This window comes from Meleagris gallopavo, chromosome 9 (genome assembly GCF_000146605.3).
Source record: "Meleagris gallopavo isolate NT-WF06-2002-E0010 breed Aviagen turkey brand Nicholas breeding stock chromosome 9, Turkey_5.1, whole genome shotgun sequence".
Taxonomy (NCBI): Eukaryota; Metazoa; Chordata; class Aves; order Galliformes; family Phasianidae; genus Meleagris; species Meleagris gallopavo.
Genome location: NC_015019.2, coordinates 6,268,291 through 6,291,124, shown reverse-complemented (window position 1 = coordinate 6,291,124; position 22,834 = coordinate 6,268,291). Strand labels below are relative to the sequence as shown.

Genomic DNA, 22,834 nt, shown 5'->3' with positions numbered 1-22,834 from the left:
GAAAAATCCCAGCTAGCAAATAATTGAGAAGTGTTCTCTGATCAACAATATTTACAAAGCTTTTCAGATTTGATTAAACAACGGAAATTTGGGTCAGCTATTCTAAAAGAAAGATCCTAAAATCACATCATGAAGATTTAAAGATTATATTTTATTTTCTTAAATAAAAATTGTTCCCTTGCAGTAATGGTTATCCCATAGCTCAAGTTCCAAATTACTTTTTACAGATCAGAAGCTCACCCTGAGGTAAAGAAATCAGCTTTAGTTAGGAATCTCACAGATTTACAATCCCACCCACCTGTTCTACAAACTGCTGGAAACAGGGAGATGTTCGTGACCTTTTCCAAAGCTTAGAATGCCTGTTGTTTACAATTTCTCTATTCAATAATGACTGGGAAGGATTTTCCACCCGATGTATATTGGTGCAAACATTTGAAATGCAGCCTTACTTCACATCCCTTTTTCATCAGCTGTTTTCCCTTAGATTTAAGTACTTAAGTCTTGCTTAACCTACTAACATTTTCAACATTTTGCATTCTTAGGGCGCACTGTGCTAGATACATACACCTGTGACTTAAGCCAATGGCTAGGACCTCATGAGTGTCAAGTTTGGACCACTCAATAAACCTTTATAAGAGGTTATAACAATTTGGCTACCTCTAATGTTCAGGTAGAATATGATGAAAGCTTTAAAGATCAAAACTTCAGATTTTATCTGCTTATCTCTCAGTCTGAAAATAAAGAAGGGAATGAGAGTGTGTGCTTGAGTATACAGAAAGAGAAGGGAGCTTCTCTGGGGCTGACAGTAGCAAACAGCTTCCTAGACTTTAAAACAGCTCTCTGAAGGAGAGGCTACAATGAAATTCATCATTCGTGGATTAAAAAGTAAATAAATAAATAAATTAGTAAAGACTAGGTAAAATATTAGGGGAGACAGGATGTGTTTTTGACATAACTGATATGTGATGAGGGAGAATTCTCTTTTACATAGTTCATGTATAGATTTAAAACTATGTACAAGCATGCAGAAAAGTATCCATTAAAAGAAAAAAAACAATTTAAAAATGACGATAATTACAAAAATTTTGAAAAATGTGATTGAAAGAGCAAAATTAGTACTATAGAATTCTTCACTTTCCAATTCTGTGGTTGCAAAACAGAGCTCATTCTGTCTCAAGTTGCACTTCCTTACCTCAAGTGGAAAATAAGCACAGATAAGAGTTGGAATAAATAAATAAATAAATAAAATTGAGAGAAGTAACTTGCCTAGGAGAGTTAGATGAGATGACACTGGTCTATTCTCCTTTGTTATTCCATGCCTAATGAAGTGTCTGGGTTGTTGGAACGGCTCCTGCAGCATGATCTGATTGTTGTAGTTGCCTGTTTGTTTGCCGTGAGTTATTGTTTTATTTGGCTTTCATTTCTGAGCTGTTTCCTTGGTCTGTTGGGCAGACGGATGCTGCTGGATTGTGTTTATGAGCCTGTAAATGATTGGGGAGCTGTTGCTCTAACATAAGAGATTATGAGAGGGGGGGGGGGTTGTGCTGTGCTAGGAAGAGCAGACTGCTGCAGCATATGATGGTCTTTCTGCGTCCAAAACCCAAGGCAATCTTTGAATGCACAACAAAGTGTGGATATTTTTCCCCCCAAAAGCAAGCTAGTCAGTAAATGATGAGAACTCTTATGCACTGCTCATTGTACTCCATACCTAATAGCATGATGAAGGATTCAGCTTGGTTTCTCTCACATTAGCTTCTTGCAAGCACTTATATCTGCCCATAGAAAGTATGACAAAAGGTTCTCATCTTCACAACTGTAGATTTGCCTCCCTATTTAAGTTATAGTCACTATTTTTGTTTATGCTACATTCTAACATCAATCATCTCACATTTTGCTGAATAAATCAAATCCACTGAAATGCAATTTTCATGCTTCACTGCATGTAAGAAAAGAATATTTCATATGAGTCCACTCAAATACTTTCTGGACTACAGAATAAACAGTATGCGTTATTTTGCAGAAAATACTTGTTACTTCTAGAATAATTTAGACTTCTCCATTTTAGTTTCTTATTTATTTGTAAAGACAGATAACACATACTCTAATGTATACTCGCAGAATTGTTCTCAAAGTAAAGGGTAGAGAGAAGCTGAAGGGAAAAGAAGTTTGTGTATATTTTCCATGTTTATAAAGATGAATTGCAAATGCCAGATCAAAAATTTGGCATATAAACCTTGAAATCTCAGTGCTCACTCACACTGTCCATCGGAAGATAGCTTCTGCCCTTTGTCAAGCGAATTCAAAATCTGTAACAATTTTGAGGGCTAAAAAGCTGCTCATTTATTTCTCCCAAAACAAGGAATTATTAACAAGTACCTTTTGAGATTCTTTGCCACATAAACGCTACAACACATTTCAGCTCATTACTCCAAGTGTTTTAGCACCAATCAGGGACTCTGAGAGCTCAAAAAGTCTCCTGAGAAATCTCTCTCTCAAGAAACATTTCATCCCAAATATTCTTTTGAATGGGAAGCCAATATTGAAGTACGGTTTGTTGGGTTTTTTAAATGGTATAGCTAATGCTACTGTACTTTGTAGGCAAAGCACAGCACAGCAAAGCAGAAAGATCACCAGCAGAAATCATGCAATAAAACAAAGACACAAAAGGTTTTCAACGGAGGTCTGCAGGTACCACAATCCAGAACATCACCTGCTTTGCTGGAGGCAGCTGTGCTATTTTTAAGATGGTTTTCAATTTAACATTCAAGTTCCCCAAGAGCCTAGACTTTTGCTTCTGTGTAGGCCAGGTTAAAGTAGTTCAGAAATATGAAGTAACAAATAGTGACAAGGTTTGTATCACAATTTCCTACCTCAATTTCTATGAATAAAGCATTACTGCTGTAGTTTGTATGAGGAAGTAGAGAGCCAGAAATCCCTGAATATACACTTCAGTAACCCCTTCCTCACTTTTCTACAGTGGCAATCTCCCACAGCATCACTCAGAATTATCTGGACAGCCAGCTATTTCTCACTCTTCTCAACTAATTACAGGCAGAAGAAGAAACAACATCCATGAGCAACAAAGAGCGATAGATAGTCAGCTGACTCAGTCACTCCATGAAAGCTTCCAAAACTGCTTGCAGACGTGGCAGTAGAAAAAATTTCAGCTCCGATCTCTACCAGATAAGTTCTCAGGTTTCAAATAGCTTAGCTCTGCTCCCTCTCAGAATAAAACATTTCATTTAGTATTCCTGTTTAAGCCTGCAATCATACTAACTAAATCACGTGGTCAAAAATACTGAAACCAGCTGCAAAATTTAAATGAATGAGCCTGTGTTATACTTGGTCTTTGTCCATTCCCTTCCACAAAACTCTTGGTTTAGAGAACACTTCAATATCATCTGTGAGGCCAAGCGCCATTAAGAGTTAAGATTACAGTCCACCTGCAAATTAAGTTGGATGTGCTGGCTGTAGTTTTAGCCTCTTCCGTCACTAAATCCTGCTTCTGCAAGTGGTATTTCAGGCAGTCAGTGGGAGATGGGTGACACAGTTGGTTCCACTGGCATCGCATGCAAGGTTTTATTTGTCAACAAATGGGTTTCATGATCCATCATTAACATTTGATTGATTGGCCCGGCACTTTGGCAGAATAATTTTTTATCACACTTTTCTACTGCAGAATGTATTTCAGGAACCATCTTACCCACTGATATTTTGGCAGAGGATTCATTGGCAGAAGGCAGAATGTTTCCTTTCATTCTCTGTCGGTCAGCATGCAAGTGTATAGTAGATAACATGAGGGACTACGTTATGGTTTTGCACGTTACATCTGTTTTTGTTATGATCCGATCTGTCCCTCCTCTTATCGCAACAAAAACAAACCTCACAGAGTTTTGTGATACAGCTAACATAATCGAGATCTCCTCAGATAGTAAAAAAAAAAATCACCACCACCACCAACAAAAAACAACAACAAAAAAAGCCAATAAAACCCCAATCCAACCAAGACAACCATTCCATATCCCTAATTTAAAATACCTATCTTTATAGATTTCCTGTATTTCTTTGTGCAATAAATAAATTCAATCAGAAGAGAAATGCACTAACTCACTGTGACAGATTGGACTCCATCTGTCAAGATTTCATGTTTGATATAGACTGGAAATTGTAGATAAAAGGGAAATATTCAGGTACTGTTCTTTCAATGAATGTCCCAGAGAGAGATGAAGAGAATGATAAATTGGTTGTGGTTACACCCTGAGCCAAGCCATTGGAAGTCTAATTAGGATCCAGAAGGATTGCAGCCAGGAAAGACAGATGCTGGAGAGAAGTGTAGTGGGGAGAAAAGGATATTAGTTTCAACAGGGACAGAAGAAATATACAAATGACCTTAACTGTTAGCCAGGAAAGAATATACTTTGTCAGTATGGTTACAGAAGAAGTTTCTATATATGTAATAAAGGATATTTTAGAAATAGCCTAAAAAATCCCAACGGAGACGAGCGTTATTTAGGAAATACATGAGGGAGGAAAGACCATTCACCTGCTCAGAGCAGTAGCCTGAAAACTGGAAACTTTGCAGACTTGCTTTATGACTGCATTGACTTTAACCAAGGCATTTAGAAGGTGCATAACATGTGCTAAATGACAGAGCACATGTGTGCAAAAAGGTTGAAAAGTGTTCTTTTGAGGCAAGACAAATATAATTGCATGGGGAATGTCCATACTGTAAACGTGACTACAGATATTCAGAGAGATACTTTTGCATTTGGAGTGGCTTTTGCACTGAGCAGGAGAAAATAACTCCAGGTGAAAGCACGGGAACAAATTTTAATTTCACCTAATCAAGAGAAACAAAGGACCTGACAAAGAATATTTATGAAAATTCACTCCAGCCCACTGTGAAGAGCCCAGCTACAGAAACTGACAGGACAGCAGAGCTAACAGAGGGCACTTCGCTCCTTGGGGACTAGGAGGTGAACCTCTGACAGACAGCAATGCTGACAAGAGATAGAGGGCAAAACCAACTGATCGGTTGAGCTGACCACTTGCACTTGGAGGTGTATAGTGAATGAATACAAGATTGGATTTTAGTCACATGTAGCTGTTTCTCAGATATAAGCTCAGGAAATGCCCTGACTGCAAGAAAAAATAAAATGAGAAACAGTGAGGTTTGGAGAAGCTCTGAAACATTTTGATGTGGATTTTCTCAGGGTTAGGATGATGTTACTGTCCCAAACAATAAAATCTTCATCACCGATAACATCCAGCTTTTTCCTAAATTGTATAAAAAAGCAAGACAGGAACAATTTCAGACAAAGTTTTAAGGGAGAACTACTTTTTGCCACAAGGAACAAAGGAAAGAAACTAACATGGAGTCAGCAGAAAGATCTCGAGCTTGTAGTATTGGTTTTAAGAGAAGAGAAGCTGCATTCAGGAAAGGTCACAACATCTATGACTACGTCTCTGCACTTTGATGTTAGGTTACACTTTCTCTTTGGATCTATAAATCTGTTTAAACCTCAACCTTCAGACACTAAAGCCAAATAGGAGCATGGGCGTAAGGAAATGATCTTCTCAAGATGAAGCAGTACACCGTTTGTTGCACAATCCTTTCCCAATTGCTTACAAGCTCATAAACATTCTTCTTAATTTTTGAGCTTTATTAATCTTTGAAAACAAAGATTTACACTACTACTTCCAAAAGGAAAAAATAAATATTTATTTTGGATTTATGAAAGAACTATTAATAACAGTGAAATTCTCCAAGCAACACATTGCTGCAAATGAAGCAAATTAGATAAAAGCAGTTCATGCTTCAGGAAGAAAGAAAACCAGATATTTTCCTTGACAGACATGAAAGGAGATACAGATATGTCCATACTTATAATTCAAAATGCTATTCATTTCTAGATATATTATCTCATACCAAAAAAAGACAAATGGTAGTGATATTACGCATTAATAAATATGTTACATGCAGTAAGCTTGGTGGTTAAGACTTTCAGTTTTAACAGCGTTCAATCTTGTCCTTGGCATAGGAAGACAAATTTGCTTCAGAATTGGACATAATGTATGAGGCTAGCAGAGCAACTGTCAAAAACAACAGGACAATTACTGTAATCTCATCAGTAAACCACAGGCACAGGATAATACCTTGCTTAAAGATGTCTGATAAATGAGTTCGAATATAAGAGAATAAAGAAACCTTCTTAGATCTAATATATGTTTGTTTGGGCAGTGAATTACAATTACAATAATTGAAATGTTTGTGCATTTACAGCATGTGAGGATTGGTTATATAGCAGAACTGGGCTATTTATCATTTTTATTGTAGAAACAAACAGGTTTAATTTAATGATTGAAAAAATAAAAAAAACAAAACCCCATTACTAGCTGTGATACGACTGTAGTACTGCAACTGCTCAGCAAGGAAACAAAGAACATAGTACTCCATATCAACATTTATGTTAATAGTGCCTTCTCCATAACTCAGTATTTTTTCCTACTTAATTTGTTTTCTTGCTTCTGACTGATCAAGCTAGAAATAGACTATGCCACGTAGAAAACTAATTACTTATTTTTCTTTTTAGTCTTTCAAATACTGATAAGAAACTAAACATCACAACAGGAATTTCAACAGTAATTGGTCTTCAGTGTCACTATGTGCCAACAACTTTCATGATGAAATACAAACTTTAATTTAACAAACATTATGGACAGAACCAAAAAGTCTCAACCTATCACAGATCTTTGTTAAGATGACATTAAGATGTACAGTGAATTATAAAAATTATAGAATCATTTCCCAAATATAGCATTGCTGGTACAATACATACTGAAAGAGAATGAATACTGAGACAGTGAATGAAAACAGTACAGCAGTTTGTAAATGATATACATTATTTCCAAATCCTAGACAAACTCAATATAAGCGTGGCAAAAGCTATGGAACTGAACTTGCAAATTACATAAAACTCAAGTTTGTCCTAGAGTTGTATGTGTGGTGTAAGTGGGTATCAGGCTTATGTCACTAAGCACATCTAGAGCACCTTTCTTCAAATTTCCCTGGTGCTTCAGGCCAGTTTTCACATAGGTAAGCCAATGGATTATCCCTAAGCTAGGTTCATGAGATCTCCTTGTTACCTTGAGCATAAAGTTTGATTAAGAGGTGAAGCATATCTCCAGATGGGGATTTTAGCTTGGAGAGCCCATCCCAATCCAGCCAAAGATTCCACTGCAAAGACTGTTTTTTTTTAAATTAAGCAGTGAGTTTATGTCTATGAGCACCTATGCAACAGAACTAATAACTAAAGGTCTACGGTAAAGGATTTCTCATTTTTGAACATGGGCAATCCAGGTGTCTTTAACATACATGGAAGCAATGCACACTCAATAAATAGTAAAATAACAGTTAAAATCCAAGAAACAGATATACGAGTAACTAAATACACTGTGCAACTACCATCTGGAAATGGTTCTCATATAATAAATCTACTTTGAGTACAAGTTCTCGCAGCTGTTTACACAAAGGGGACTACTACAGACTAATTTAGCTTTGTAAAGCTACGCCATAATAATGTACTTTAGATTAACTGGTTCATGTATCTAACTGGTGAAAACCACTACGCTCTTAATGATGTCAGATATTGATGTCTGAACTAATTAATGTCTATAACCAAGGAGTTGAAGTAATTGACACCACAGGATAATTCAACTTGGTTCAAATACTTGGTTCAAATTGTTTTCTCACACAGAGTATTCAAACACAAATACACAAACTTCCTCTAATTTTTCTACTAGGTTTGTTTTAAAAAAGTATTTCAGATCTTCCTTAGAATTACTACTGATTATTTTGACTGGTATGTTACATGCCAATAAGAGGCATTCACTAGTAGGTATTTGGATTATCTTAAAATCAATGCCACTTCAGTGGGGTCATAGAAAAAAAAGATAACATAAGCGTTGTAAATGAAAAGTAAGACAATAATCCAGTATTGCATGCTAACAATTGCTCAATGACAAAATCATAACCAGATTGAAATAAGTGATCAGTAATCTCCAACCCAATAGCATCATAATTCTGAATGAAAAGCTGAAGTTAAATAGAAACTTAACAGCGCTTTTTCTTCCTTAAAATTGTTTACTGCTGTAAACTCAAGACTGATGGAAAAAATCGCTTGTGTCAAAGTCAAAGAAATAGTTCAAAAAACAACATAGATTCCTGTAAGTGACTTCCCTTCCTGTGACCCACTACATGACAAACATTTACTATATGTCAAGGCACAAATTTAACTTCTCATGTTTCCTTAATTAAGACAAAATCCTCTTTTTCTCTCTTTTTCATTTCTCACAAATACATATTCTATGTTGCTATTTTATTCTGTATCAGAGACAAACTGGAAGTTCAACTCCAAGTGACCTAGCTTTTGACATTGGTAAGATTTAAGGATGACAATTTGGAGATCAAAAGGACTTTACTTGAATTAGTGGAAGTATACAATTTTTGGATTTAGGCAGCTAAAGCAGCAGTCAGACCACAAAATTGTCTCCTTCATTTTTACCATTGTATTTGAGAAAAACACATTAATACAGACTTTTTGTGGGCTTTAGATCATAGAGGTGTCATAGGACATTCTCACACATTTCAATTTTTTGTTCCCTTTTACTGTTCCAAGAAGGATTTCTTCCTAACAGACAAAAATCTGTTTCTTTGTTGTTGTTTCTTAATGTAAATTACTATATACAGAATAAAACCAAGAACAGGGCAGTATGGCCATGACTCTGAATTCATTTTTTATCCCTGCATGATTCAGCGTCCATAAAGAGACTCTTGCAATCCTTACTCAGGGATTACTTCAACTCCTTTTTAACTTGTGAAGTATACTGCTGGCTGCATTCCAGGTCCAATGATATAATTTCATTATTTTATAGAATGCCTGAATCTGCATCTACTGCTTTAAAATAACCATTTCAAGGTATTGAGGTTGGCCTTTTTTGTGTGCTTAAGCATAAATTCCTAGCTCAGGTTAGCTTTTTGTCTTGCAAGTTTAGGCGTCATTGTGTGCTTGTCAGATATTGAACACTGATTTCCTTTTATTTCTCCTTAACCTTATCCACACTGCACAATTTTCATTCAAGTTACAGCACTCAATGCATTAATTGCTTTCAATTTCAGGCTTAGCAAAGGGAAATGTTAAAGGGCATGATAAATAAAAGTACAGATGAGATGACTGAGAAATGATTCTGGCATATGAAAGCAAGATTGTCTAGTCTCTTGATAGATTACTGCATTTGTTTCCACTGAATTGCAGCATAATCTTGTGTAATATTGTGACTGCCTTAAGGTCCTTTTGTGTTAACAAGTTAGATCAGCACCTATGAAAGCACTCAATGAGAAACAAAGAGTTCGATTTGGAAAGCAGAGGGGGAGCCTGGTGTATTAAGTTCTTAGGTGAAAATGCCATTTAGGACTCAGTCACTGCTAGTACCAGCAAGCAAATCTAGGAAATATAAAACTATCACTGAAGCCTACTAATTAAAGTGCAATTTAAAAGCAACAATTAATGACTAGGTGTATAATTGTTCACAATACCCATTCAGAGGAAAAGAATATTGTCACAATAAGATACACTGTGTGTGATCCCCTGAAGAAACCATAAAGAAGATTTTTGCCCAGAAGTTAGAATGTAAAGCATTCCTGCTTACTATTCATAATACAAAAAGAAGAAAAGTGAATTAAAAGAGTTCCTGTGATTACTCTTCAGCGGGAAAATATGGTATCAATCTACCAGCATTGATTCTGACTCCATTCTCCTTTCCTACAACTACAGAACAGTCTGGGAGCTCAGATTTGTTAGACTTATTATCTTCTGGACTTCCTAACACACCAGCAAATATTTGTTAGACAAAGGATGTTAAATACTTGTATATAATACCTAACCACCTGTACCCGTGTGTTAGACTACTTGTTTTCTTCTCTACCTTCTTCAGTACTATCTTCTACCACAACTAACTTTACTACTTCTCCTTTTATTTCTATTTTTCTCATTCTCAGTTTTTCTAGTAAAAATACTAGACAATACAGAAGGTCAGAATGCAGATGTTTTTGTTACCCTGTCAATGTCTATTCTGTTGAAACCTAAAAAATGGGCCCCAGTCCTATCTAAGGTCAATGAATTCAGTATATTGATTGGAAATGGAAAATAAATTAATTTCAGTAAGGTACTTCAAATTCAGTGGATGCCTTATTTTGGTGGAGACCATCAGTAAATCCCTAAACAAAGAAATTAGTCAGTCTAGTCAAAACAATTATATAATGTTTTGCTTCATTCTGCCCCTTTTCATTCATTCTTTGTGAAACTGGAACTGTTCCAATCTTCTCAAATCACTGTTTATGACAATTTTTCAAAAGTCTTAATTACTCTCATCACTGATCTTGATAATAAAAGTCTAGCTTAGTTTCTTTGGTTTTTTTTTTAATTTAATTTTATTTTAAAGTAAATTGTAGGGCTCTTGAATAATATTCTTGGACTGACAAAGGCAAAGCTGGACTTCTCAGCAGCATTTGGCATCAGACATCTATAGAATCCTTTTCACAATCTCTATCAGACACTATTTTGCAAAGTCAACAATGTGTTAAAGGGTTTTGTTTTGTCGGTTGGTTTAGATAGAATTTATCTGATTCAAGCAGGCAGGTTGTATAATTTATATGAAAGGTTATCTATGTTTTAACCAAATATTTTTGCAATAATATTTTCAATCTTTCCTAAAGGACTTTTGAAGTCCTTTGGGAAAATCAAAGTTGTGATTTTGAAACCATTATATGCAGAAAGCGGAACTGACATGACCTGCCCAAGAAAACAGAAAAGCAACCAACAATAAATATCTCAAAAATAATTTTGTTCACTAAATGAGATTTTTGGAGCAGACCTGAAGTGTAAATACTATAAAAGTTAGCGCTCGAAGATTATAATAAGTTAGAGGATAATTTATTTTTGTGTGTGCTTTGCAAAAAAAGAAATCCAATTTTTCAGCTTCTTTTCCCATTACCTGAAATAAATATTGGGGCCTGATCACACTTTTAATAAGAATATGCATAACTTTCTGGAATTTTTATCAGGATAAAGAAGTGTCTCAGTAGCCCAGACAAACAATCCACAGAAACGAAGAATTTTGGCTGTGGGGGAGGGGGGAAAAACAACAACAAAAAAAACCACCTGACAAATTTACTTGTTTCTTTTTTGCAACATTTCATTATCTCAGTGATTATGTTACACTCACCTAAGTAAAGAATATCTCATTTAATTGTTTTGAAAGCCATATTTTATCAGTAACCTCAGTTACTGAAACACAGACTTTCAAAAAATCCACAAGTGTTTCAGAAAAATCTGGAGGTGTTGTTATAAAAAACAGTGACACTTTCAGGAAAAGCAGACACCTAACACAGCATGCAAATTGCAAAATGTGGAAGTGCAACTCCAGCTGCAACAGCAGTTGTCTGCCATCAGCTAAAAAGAGGTCCCCAAGTATAAAAGATTAGTGACAACTCTGCTAGTAATTTGCTGTTTCCAGCCTTCCTTATAGGATACGTCCTGTTTAGTTTTGCTTGCTCGGCTCTGTTGTGACCCCACTCAGGTTCCAAAGAAACCACAGCAAGTCTGCAGTGCAGGTGAGAATCCCATCCTGCAGAACATGCTCCAGCAGAAATGAGACAGGGTCTTGCTGCATGTATGAGTACAGGAACAGCAGCAGTGCAAAAGCAGGACGAGATTCTTACACTAGTGCAGATTTGTTTTCTGACTTGTTCTGTATGTCCTTAGAGGCGAGTTCTAAATCTCAGTAATAAAACTGACAAACATATTTTAATAAGAATATATTTGCAATTTATTGAATTTCTAAACGCTCTGTAGTAGAAAGCTGGATCAACTACAAATCCTAAGAAAACCAAATTCTATCTACAAACCCAATAAGCAGAAAGTCCCCTTGATCTTTAGACTAGTCTCACAAAAAGTAGCAATGACACAAGGGAAAGTAGTTTAGCTCTTAAAGCATTTACTTCGACAGAATTCTTCTACTCTGCCTGAGTTAACGGTGCCATTTGTTAATATAGCACATAATTTGATTTAAAAGCGAGACCAATTCAGAAATCCCATGTCTGGGTATCTATGCGCGTTTACTTTACATAGTGATTGAATAACTTATAACTCCTTGGGAATGCACATTACTGTGAAATATTAATAGTTAGGCAGTTTATTGCCATTACTAAATGTACTGTTGCAGTATAAATCTTTAAAAGTGCGTCAGGACCTACCTAAGCTTTGTGACGGATTGAACATTAAGGCTTGCATTGGCCTTGGAAAAATCTAATTTCCCAATATTATGACAGCTATACAATGTATAAATGCTGAACTCACTGATTACATTTGAGTCAAATATTTATTTACCGACCAACAAACTGTTAGTCTTGGCAAGATACAAAAAATCTGATGCTAATTAAGGAGATAATTCTCTCCTGATGGCATCTAACACTCCATAATGCAGTTTTTCAGAACAAAATAATCATTCCAAAGATTATTATTATTAATAAAGTTATACTATAATTACTTCCACTTCGTATATCTGGCACTATTCAGACAAATTCTCTTCATCTTATTTCTTACTTTTCTTTACAACTGTTAAAAAGAAGCTGTTAACTAACTGACATAAGGATTTGAACATATCAAAGTATCAAATGTATTGTATTACTATTTCAGACTGTTTGAAAGCACTGTTCACATCATCTCATAAAGCTATATAGATACAGGTACGATACTAAAATGAAAATACAGTAAACTGAGTCAGAGACATTCTGCTAAAGCAGTACTGACTGAAAGTTTTCACTTTCAGTAGGTAGGCAACTGCATACCAGATTTTAGCACTGGGAGAAAATGAAGGACAAAATAGGCCACTTAGAGATGAATAAATTGTTACTATTTAGCTCTACTATATATAGGAGAATGAGTACCTCTTCTACGCTTTCTTCTGTATATCTTTCTTTTAAATAATATTGATCATTGCAAAGAATTTGAGGAATTTATGAATTTTTCCCCATTTTCTTTTTTTATCCTTTGCAGTTGATCTTCAAACATATAGTAATTTTTCAAATGTTACATAGAAAAATATCCTAATCGGAAAAAAAATAGCAAAGATAAGTTTATTCATTCTGCAATCAGAAAATGGTTGAAAATGGAACTGAAGTTCCTAAGAAGTGTATATCTCCATGAACTGCAACTGGTGATGATTTTTTTCAACAGCTATTAATTTTTAAATTTTTCCTTCAAAATTTGAGATTCAGGCTTAAGAAGAGCCATGAAGACAAACTTCAGAGAAACACAGCCAATTTTCTTACTATTAGTAATTAAAAAAATGCTAATGGAAAAAAGCATATGGAAAAAGACAGGAAGATCACAGAATCACAGAATTGTAGGGGTTGGAAGGGACCTCTAGAGATCATCGAGACCAACCCCCCTGACAGAAAGAGACAACCACATGGAAGGACATCGGGTCAAAGAACAGAGAATGTATGAAGTAAAGAAAATCAGAATACAGGAATAAATTTGGATACAGAATAGTGTTTTATTTGTCATAGGAAAGCTAGAGATTTTGGAGTTATTGTCTTTTCTTAGCTTCAGTATACGATTACTGCACAAACCATGATCTGAATTTCATAACATATTTTGTAGTATATGCTGGTACGTTATTTGTGTGACATTTTGACTCTTAGGTAACCATTTTCTTTCAGCTAAAATAGATTGATTAAACTCTGAAGAAAGAAGGCATGAGTTAGGATGGGTTTATTTGTTGCTCACATATGGCTTCTTCCATTGTTACAAAGGACATTAAAATAGAAACAAAGGGCAACTGTCTAGACTGCTGAATCACTTAAGGAGTCACACATATGGTTTCTATAACTCTTTAGATTTCTCAAAAAAACTGTTCTTTTTTTCACCTTCCCTCAATATATGAAATTATGTTTGTCATTTAAGTTCTACCACAAAACCTCATTTGTGAAATCAGAGCTGATTCTGCAAACATGTGTCCACCTACGAGTAAAAATCTTTAGGCTACATCACCTTAGTGACTTCAATATGACTCAATTAATTAAAGCTAAAAACACTGCAAGCTGCTTCACTTCAGGATAGAAAATAACTGCTTCCATGCCACAGTCTGTGGTCTGGTGCATGGTAATGCTGAACCTCAAAAGCAACCTCAACCCATCTGATGCTCACCTTCAGAAGAATAGCCGCCAGCAATGCACACATGGAAATCAGCCAAAGAAAGCATGTGATCAGAATCTGAAAATATTTAAGCACAAAATAGTCACAGTTACAAACTAAGAACAGTAAACACTTTTCAAAAGGTTTCACGTACTCAGACTTAGCTGCCTAATAAAATGCAAATACTATTTATCTGTGATGGAGGGGATCCCTAATCTGAATGACTCTATTCTCAAGCAATAGTGCAACTGCTATGTATTTAATAGCATTATATGTATATGAAAAATACATACTCGCAAATGTGATCTTATCTGTAAATGATAAAATAAACTGGAAATCTACTTTAATGTCAAATGTATATTTATGGGTGTTGATAATTTTATAATTATCAAAATTATTTTATAACTCTGGTGAATGATTCCATCATTTTTGTTTTTCTATTAGGCTGCTTTTGAAACTACTTAAGTTGAAGTTTCTTTTGTAAATAAAACACAGAAGTAGGTTAGAAAATCAGTAAAACCAGAAGCATTGACATTTTTTTCATGTGTAAATACATAACAAAATGCTGTATAAGAGAATGAAGACTTAAGTAATACTTCAGGAGAGTGCCTTTATGAATTTACATGAGCTACGCAGTACTCGGAATTTAGCTGAATGCCTTATTGTAAGAAAATCACTCTGTATCCATAATCAGCCAAAAGGACTTTCAATTAACTTCTGCTGGTTGATTCATTGAACAATACGATCTCTGTGGAGAGCAATACCTGGCTGATACTATGACCAATGTAAAATCAAACTCACAGTAAAATAGCAACCATTGAACCATTGTGTTGGTCTGGGCATTCAGTGCATATGTTGGATAAATACTGCTCAGAGTGCTCTCTATATGGCCAGTTAAAATGCAGTGAATGACTGAGAGATAGGCCAGTCAGACATTACAAGGACATGCTCAAGGCAAATTTCAAGCTGTGTGGCATTAATTCCACAGCATGGACAGCAGAGTTGAAGACTGTCTGCAGGGGCAGAGATTATATACTGAATCTGTCAAAGTTTATGAGCAAAACTGTATTGACACTGCACATCACTACAGATGCCAGAGAAAAGCAGGTGTTGCGGATAAAGGAATTTCAAGCACTATGATGCTGTAAAAATCAGAGCAGTTTCTCAACCAAAGAAACATCAAAGGCAGATATTTCTTTATACAACAAATTGATACAAGACTCCATTCTTCCCAACATTTACACTCCTTCACAACACAATTACAAAGTGAACTGGACTACATTCATTCCTGATGCAATTCCACTCAAGTTATTTCTGGAAGAAAATCTAATTCACTACTGTAAGTCTGCAGCACTTTGATAGTTTTTAATTAAGCTGGATTTCCTCTTCATTTTATCTCTTCTGGTTGAAAATGTAAGATTTTTAGAAGGAGATCACTACTGCTACCTATGTACTAATGAGAACGAGACGTGTCAGAGAAAGGAATTCAAATTGCTCAGTCTGAGTAGAATTATATTAGCTTTCTCCCAAACAAGAAGCTGCCTCGAAATCCCATCAAAACAGATTTTTGCAAAATATTTATGCTGTAGGCCTCCTTTCAAATATTAACATACTTGAAAGTGAACTGTGGATGTTCATTTGCTGCTTTTTCTATACAGATATAAAAAGAGAACACTCCACTTAGAATCTGCCAGCAGAACACAGGCCATGTTTGCATCTTACCAAATAGCCCATCGGTATCTGAGCTGCTTGGATTGCTTCCTTTAATTCCATCTAAGGTAAAAATCTGTACGAGTTACCACTTTTTTTTGTTAACTGACATTAGTCATTCTTATGCAGCCTCTGGTGAATTTCCCCTCTGGTACAGACGCACAAGCATTAACATAAAGATGCTCCCATCTGCACCAAACAGGCAGAGCTAGAGCCAGGTCTTCAACATCTCATTCAATTGACTTCAGTCACACATCCTCTTATGCACACATCCCTAATTCCATTTACTATACTTGTCCTTGCATATGTTTTTGCATTATTCAGCAACAAATTCAGTCCTCAGGCGTAAACAAACAAATTGCATATGTTTCATTAGCTACAGAAGGACCTAATTGCAATACACAGAGATACAGAAGTAAGAAATTCCAGAATTCAAGGACCTGGCAGAATTGTTACTGGTTGTACCACAAATTGCATGTACTTAATGCAAACTTTATAATACAATTAATTTAATAGATACAAATGTAATGAAAACCTGCAAGGAAAATCAGAAAGTAATACATATTAGAGCATTAGAATCCCAGGGAAAAACACACTCAGCTATAAACTGGCCAAACACAATTACAATTTCAATTTCTCAATGGGTAGCAAAGGTTTAAGACCCTTCTGCTATTCAACAGAAAGAGTTGATGAGATTTTGCATTAATGAAGTGACAAATAAAGCTCAGAGAATATGAAACTCTGTATTTATGTGACTGTTATAAGAATGAACATGAAAAAATTGTTTTATAATGAACTACCACAAATATAACTAATCCATTCTATAAAAGAAAACTATCATGTTCCTTAGAGAAAAATACTTACTCTAACCAGTAAGTTTTTTAGAGTAATAATTAAAACTGAAACTTCAAATTGGATTTTCTTTTTTCCTTGCTACTTATAAATGCATTTTCTGGAATCAGTGAATTCCAGATTTTACAGAAAGGGAAGGAGATCACAACATAAATAACAATAAACAGATTGCTTCTCTTTCCCCAAAGTAAGATAATCATTCTACATGTTTGTTCAAACCTAAGCTATCTTTTAAAAATACCCATGTATCTAACACTACCTCCACATTTTCACATTCATTTGAATTTTCACTTTTTCACTGTCTCCTCACACAACTCATGCCACTGCTATACCATTCTTACTTCGTCTGAGAGCATCAAATAGATGGTAGACCACTTCAGTCTCAATTCACTACCTACTACATTCCCACCAAGGAACTTTTGAGTTATAATACCTTATATGTCCTTAGGTACACTATTTACGAGCAAAAGATGTACCAAAATTAGAAGAAATTGTACTTTTTTCCATTAAACAGAATTCTCACTCTGTCTCAACTTCATAAAACTACAAAGATTCTACAAGGGACTTTTACGAGAGATGAGCACTAAACCAATTTACCTTTTCTGATTAAAGTTGGAGTTAGGAGAGAGTCTGATGTGACTATAAAAAAATTAAGTTCATATGAAGACAAATGGCAGCCAAGAACTTCACTAGATATCTTATAATTAAGAAAGTGTCAGAACCTCTGTTCTGCATTTTTTTCTGTTAAGTGTAATAAAACAGATCATTGTTTCCATGGCTAACACATGTTAGAATTTTTATTAGTACTGCCTTCTAACAAATGAAAAATGCAAGAGCAAAACCACTTTTTTTTTTAATGTCACTGATTCTTCAGGTTTAAAGCATCTAATTTCCTCCTTCATCCAGCTATACTACTAGTTTAGCTGTCTGCAGAATTAGACAGTGCTCACGCACACATACAGAAGAATCAACGGTTGGCAACTGAAATGAGATTTCATAAATCAAGGGAATACAACATTCCCGGATAGAGGAAAGCTGGCTCTGCACTATTTTAAAACACCATTTTAAAGCGCATTTTAATCCAGGCACAAAATGATGTTATCATAGTGCCAGCACCAGTTATTCCTTTATATATTATTGGTGTCCTTTCATATCTTGTACAACCTTTTTTCGACAAAAACATCCTTTCTATATGTATTAAAGATTTTATCCCCCAGTCTTACTTTCTAAAAATCTCCCTTATTTGATTTTGCAGTTTTGCTGTTAACTACTTTTTTTACTCAGCGTTCATTTCCCTCATGCAAAGACTTTGGCTTTATTTTTAGCTTCTTATATAATTGCTCACTAATGCCTTATTAAAGCTGAACACCAGTAGCTTCAGTTATCTTGTGAATGAGTTAACAAGTAAAAACATCCCCCCAACACTCCTTCCCCCATCCCTGAGAAGCATTTCTTATATATCAGAACCAGAAGGGTTAAAATATTTTATACTTCCTCAAAGTGTCTGAACTTTGGTTCCTGTATTCCTTTTTGCAATGAGGAAAGAATCAGCTTGAAACTGAAAAGAATGAACAAGGCAAAACAAAATTTGTCTATAGCAAGTCTCTGTAAAAACAGTCACCTTGAATACATCGAATACATCCTAAATAAAGAAGGTGACACTGCCATTTCAGAAGCTTGAAATTCTACTCTGCAAGCAGACAATAAGTGATATTATCTGAGAATCATTTCAGATTACCATAAGATTATTTGCTCATAGTTATTCATTCTGATTCCATTAAAATACAGATGAAGGCAATAGCAATAGGCTTCTTTGCTACCTCTAAAAAGTCTTTAGCAAGAATACTGCTTGGCTCCATACCAAGCAGCAAGCAGCTACCCAGGTATTTTGGACTGGGATAGGTTAAGCAGTCCTTGCAGCTGAGCTTACTGGCCATCCCAAGCACCACATTGCCTCCCCCTCCCCTGCTGTTAGAATTGCTGCTCCTGCAAATTCACCCACACAGCTGCACGTTACAGCAGGGCTCAGCCACAAGTGCTGCTGCACCCGCAGAGCTGAACGGGAGGGGAGATGGAGGGGACTTGCTTCCAGGGCAGAGCAGTGATGAACAGCTGTAAGGAGTAATATTTTCACCCAGCTCAGACCCTCACAGTGACCCCTTACTTGGTGTAGGTAATGAAGTTTGCTGCTTGTGCTGGCACAGATGACTCTTCCCTTAAACCACAGTAAGTCAGAGGACAGACTGTGGTAATGGGACATCCTAGATAGCTGGCATTTATAACAGATTAGCTATTCTGAACAGCAGTTTGTCCTTGACTGAAAAGGAAGCAAATCTCCAGTATAAACAAGAACTCAAAAAACAAACGGGGACAGAAGCCAAAGAGCAAGGACGATTTTACAGCACTGTAGAGTATATCACTTTGTTTTCTTTATACAGCTATTTAGAAATTACCATTTTATCATTCTTCTCTGAACAGCCTTTTATAAAGGAAATCATGTATTTGCATGGCTGTGATTCTTAGTGTCATTTATGAATGGGAAGCTCAGGTCATCTTAGTATCATTTGATAGCATGCAATGTAATTGACCCCTGGCTGATGTCTTCATTTATAGGAAATAATTTTGTAATTATTTCTAATTTTCCAATTCACATCAATGCTGAAAGTTGGTGCAAATCCTGTTCTCTTAAGGACAAAGAGCTAGCAGAATAAGAAAAAGTAGGTAATCTAAAATAGGGATGACCTGGACTCAAAGTTCCCAGTACTATCATGTGCATCACACTGTTAGATGACTCTTTTGTGCTTCAACACAGCTTAAACATCTGTGAGAGGAAAGGGATCTAGGTTCGTTCAAACACACTAGATCTGTAACGCACGTTTCCAAAATAAAATGAAAAAAATCACCAGATGAGTACTAAAGTAATTAAAGCCTATCAAATTGATCCTTGTTGCACTTACACTACTGGCAGGATATATTCCTTCAGACAGGGCTCTATTGAATTCCCATTACCTTAACTGAAAGCATAATAATACAGAGCCACAACCTGTTCTAAAAATGGTTCTTTGAGCTTTTTCACGACTGATCATAAAATAGACTTATTGGAAAATTATAAAACAATTCTTCATTTATGTACAGGTATGAAAATGCAGGCTCCGGTCACAATCTGTCACATTTTTACAGAGCAGCACATACTCTACGACGATACCTAGTTTTAACACTAAAATAAAGATGACATGATTCAAATGAAAGCCTAAGGGCCTACATGCTCTAAAGTTGAAAAATTTGAGTTATAGGAAAACCAAATTAAATCCATTCATCTTTGACTTTGAAGTTTCAGACTGATCTGTAATGAAAATTTATTTCAATTTCTATATACGACTTATTTAATTGCTCTATAAAGCTCTGCAGAATGAGCAGATGTTTGCAAAATCCTGGATCCAATTCTGGGAAGGTTTTTGTGTTTCTGAGCTCTCCATGTTTTAACAAAGAAAACTCAACATGTTATTTCTAAATAACATGAATCCTACTGATAAGACCATGTGCAGACCCCTAACTGAACCCCCATTAGAGTCAGTGTCCCACAGATCCCAGTGCCCTATTTTGAGGTTGCCAGGGAGCTATAGCATCCCCCACATATAGGCCTGGTCAACACGATATAAGGACCAGAACATAGGTGGCCTGTCTGCTATGTAGCACCCTTGTCATGAAAATAAACACAGACCACTGAAGAACCAATCTACAGAAGCTGCTGGGCATCCTGAGTGGAATTAAATTCAGGAAAGAGATCCTCAGTACTCTCACATGATACTGACATTTTCATTAGAAAAGCATGCTCAGCTCAGTCTTGGAATGGCTGATAGATACCTTACTGCTACATCCCTTACTACTACATCCCTTTCCTGTGCTTCCTTGAACTCACTGCAGATTCTGCTCTGGAACCAGGAGACCAAGAGCCAAAGGAACCATCGCTGCATCCATTTCTCTGTTGGCATTAGAAATCCTGTAAACCTTGAAACCACGAGCTGAATCCAGGACACTCAGGGCTCCCTCGTTTGCAAAGCCGTAAGCCTGGAAGATCTGGGCCAGGTTCCCAGGTCCTGTGGCATTTAGGTAGCATGGATTGCAGAGCGCCATAAGGCACAGATCCTGAGAATCCTGCATCTGCTCAGGGAAATTGATATTGGGGAAAAGCAGAGAAATTGAAACACACACACACACACAAAAACAATTTTACAGGGCAGCTGTGTTATGGAGACAGTGCATATTGTTTGGAAGCATTATAATTTATTCTCCCAAGTTTCTGTTTGGGGAGTAACAGTAGGTTTTTGTTGTTGGCATTTTTTTTTTTAAGCTCTCATTTAAAAGAAAAAAAGGTCTCTGTGCAAGGTCCTCCCTACTTTTTTTTTTCTTTTTCTTTTTTTTTGTCAAATTGCTAAATGAGAACACAAGAAATAAAAAAGTATAATGTCTCTGACTAGGAATAGAAGAGACAAAAAGAAAATGGTGGCCACAAGCTCAGAGAAAAGGAACTAAGATCACATGAGATCTGTGCTCCCTAAATTTACAGAACAGCAAACAATATAGGAAGACATTGACTGATACTTGCAAGCTAAAATAGCATATCAATATGCATGACTGACTGGACTGTGTGACCCACAATGGTTAATCACCATCAATTGTAGGCTTCAGCCACTGCACATGGATGCAGGTCAAAAACCCTGCAGGACATTAAGAAAGCCTAGACTTGGATCTGCTCAAGCACTCACTGGTGACAGATTTTACTGAGGAGTTATTTCTCCTTCTCCATCAGTTACAGTAGAAAAGGTAATAGATGGATTCTCTCAATCTTTCATGACTTCATATTAGTTGCCTCCCTTCTCTGAAAAAAAAAAAAAAAAAGAAGCAGGTAGGCACATATAAGCAAGAATGCAGGATTTTCCCAGATCCATCTTTATTTTCTACACCTTTGTTTTTATCACGATTAACTCTTAATTAGTATTTGTGCCTGCAGTTTAAGAATATTTTCCTCTATTATGTAAATTCTGAGTGACAAATAGGTACAGGACTGAAAAGTAGATCCAATCTGTTGAACTCTTTTCAGTAATGACAGATGGAGATTGTCTGTTGCTCTGTTATGACAAATGAGTCTTACAGCTGTGACTCTGACTTGACTATTATCATCTACTTAATCAATCAGTGAAATTCCAGGCAAATGAGGCTCCAACTCAAAGGTCAGAGTGGTAAGCACTAGTGTACTTAGTGCTGCATAGCATTTTAATTAATTAAATGGTTCTGTACATACGTATGGCTTTTATTTGGAATTTATTCATGATTTTCCATTAATCACTGACATCCTGACACCTAATTAGTAAAGAGGACAAACACTGACAGGTTACATAGGGTGAGAACTACCATACATATTTTAATAATCAAAGTTGAGACAGCAAGGAAAATAAATCAGGACTTCAAAATTAAGAGCGGCATCTACTACTTAATTAGTTTCATCTGACATACTCTATTCCATTTCACTACAGAGTGTTCAGGCTCACTGTAAGGCAAACAAAGAGAAATTAAAGTTAAAAAAAAGCTTTCAAAAATATTTCATACAATTCTACAAAATTTCATTTATATGTACTGTAATTCATTATAAAATGAATACTGTAACTCATTAAAAAATATTGCAGAACTCTCATCAGGCTGTTTGGAGGACATCACCGAGATCATTTTTGGCTCCAAAAGCATTGCTGCCATCTGTGCTCTAAGCCTCCATCTAATGATCTGAGGGTAAGATTTGGAAGATCTCTTAGAACTGGGCCCTAACTCTATACAGAAGTTTCAAGACTTACTTTGTTAGAAATTCTTTTTACGCTAAATAGTTCTTTCTTTGGTAACTAATAATGATTTTTTTCAGGAAATGTAGCTGGGAAGATGTATTTCAGTTATTTTCACCATGTGCCATTTTCTTTTTGTGGAGTTTTGTTTTGATACTGAATTTTTCCTTTAATTTAAAAAAA

The 22,834-nt window shown here is 35.8% G+C and overlaps 1 long non-coding RNA gene across 1 annotated transcript in view; it reads right to left on the bottom strand.

Annotated features, from left to right (window-relative positions):
• Positions 1-22,834, bottom strand: part of LOC116216930 — a 200,983-nt gene that overhangs the window by 13,417 nt on the left and 164,732 nt on the right. The window contains exon 3 of the long non-coding RNA XR_004160636.1: positions 14,271-14,336. This is a non-coding gene — a long non-coding RNA (uncharacterized LOC116216930). The remainder of the gene's footprint in view (positions 1-14,270; positions 14,337-22,834) is intronic.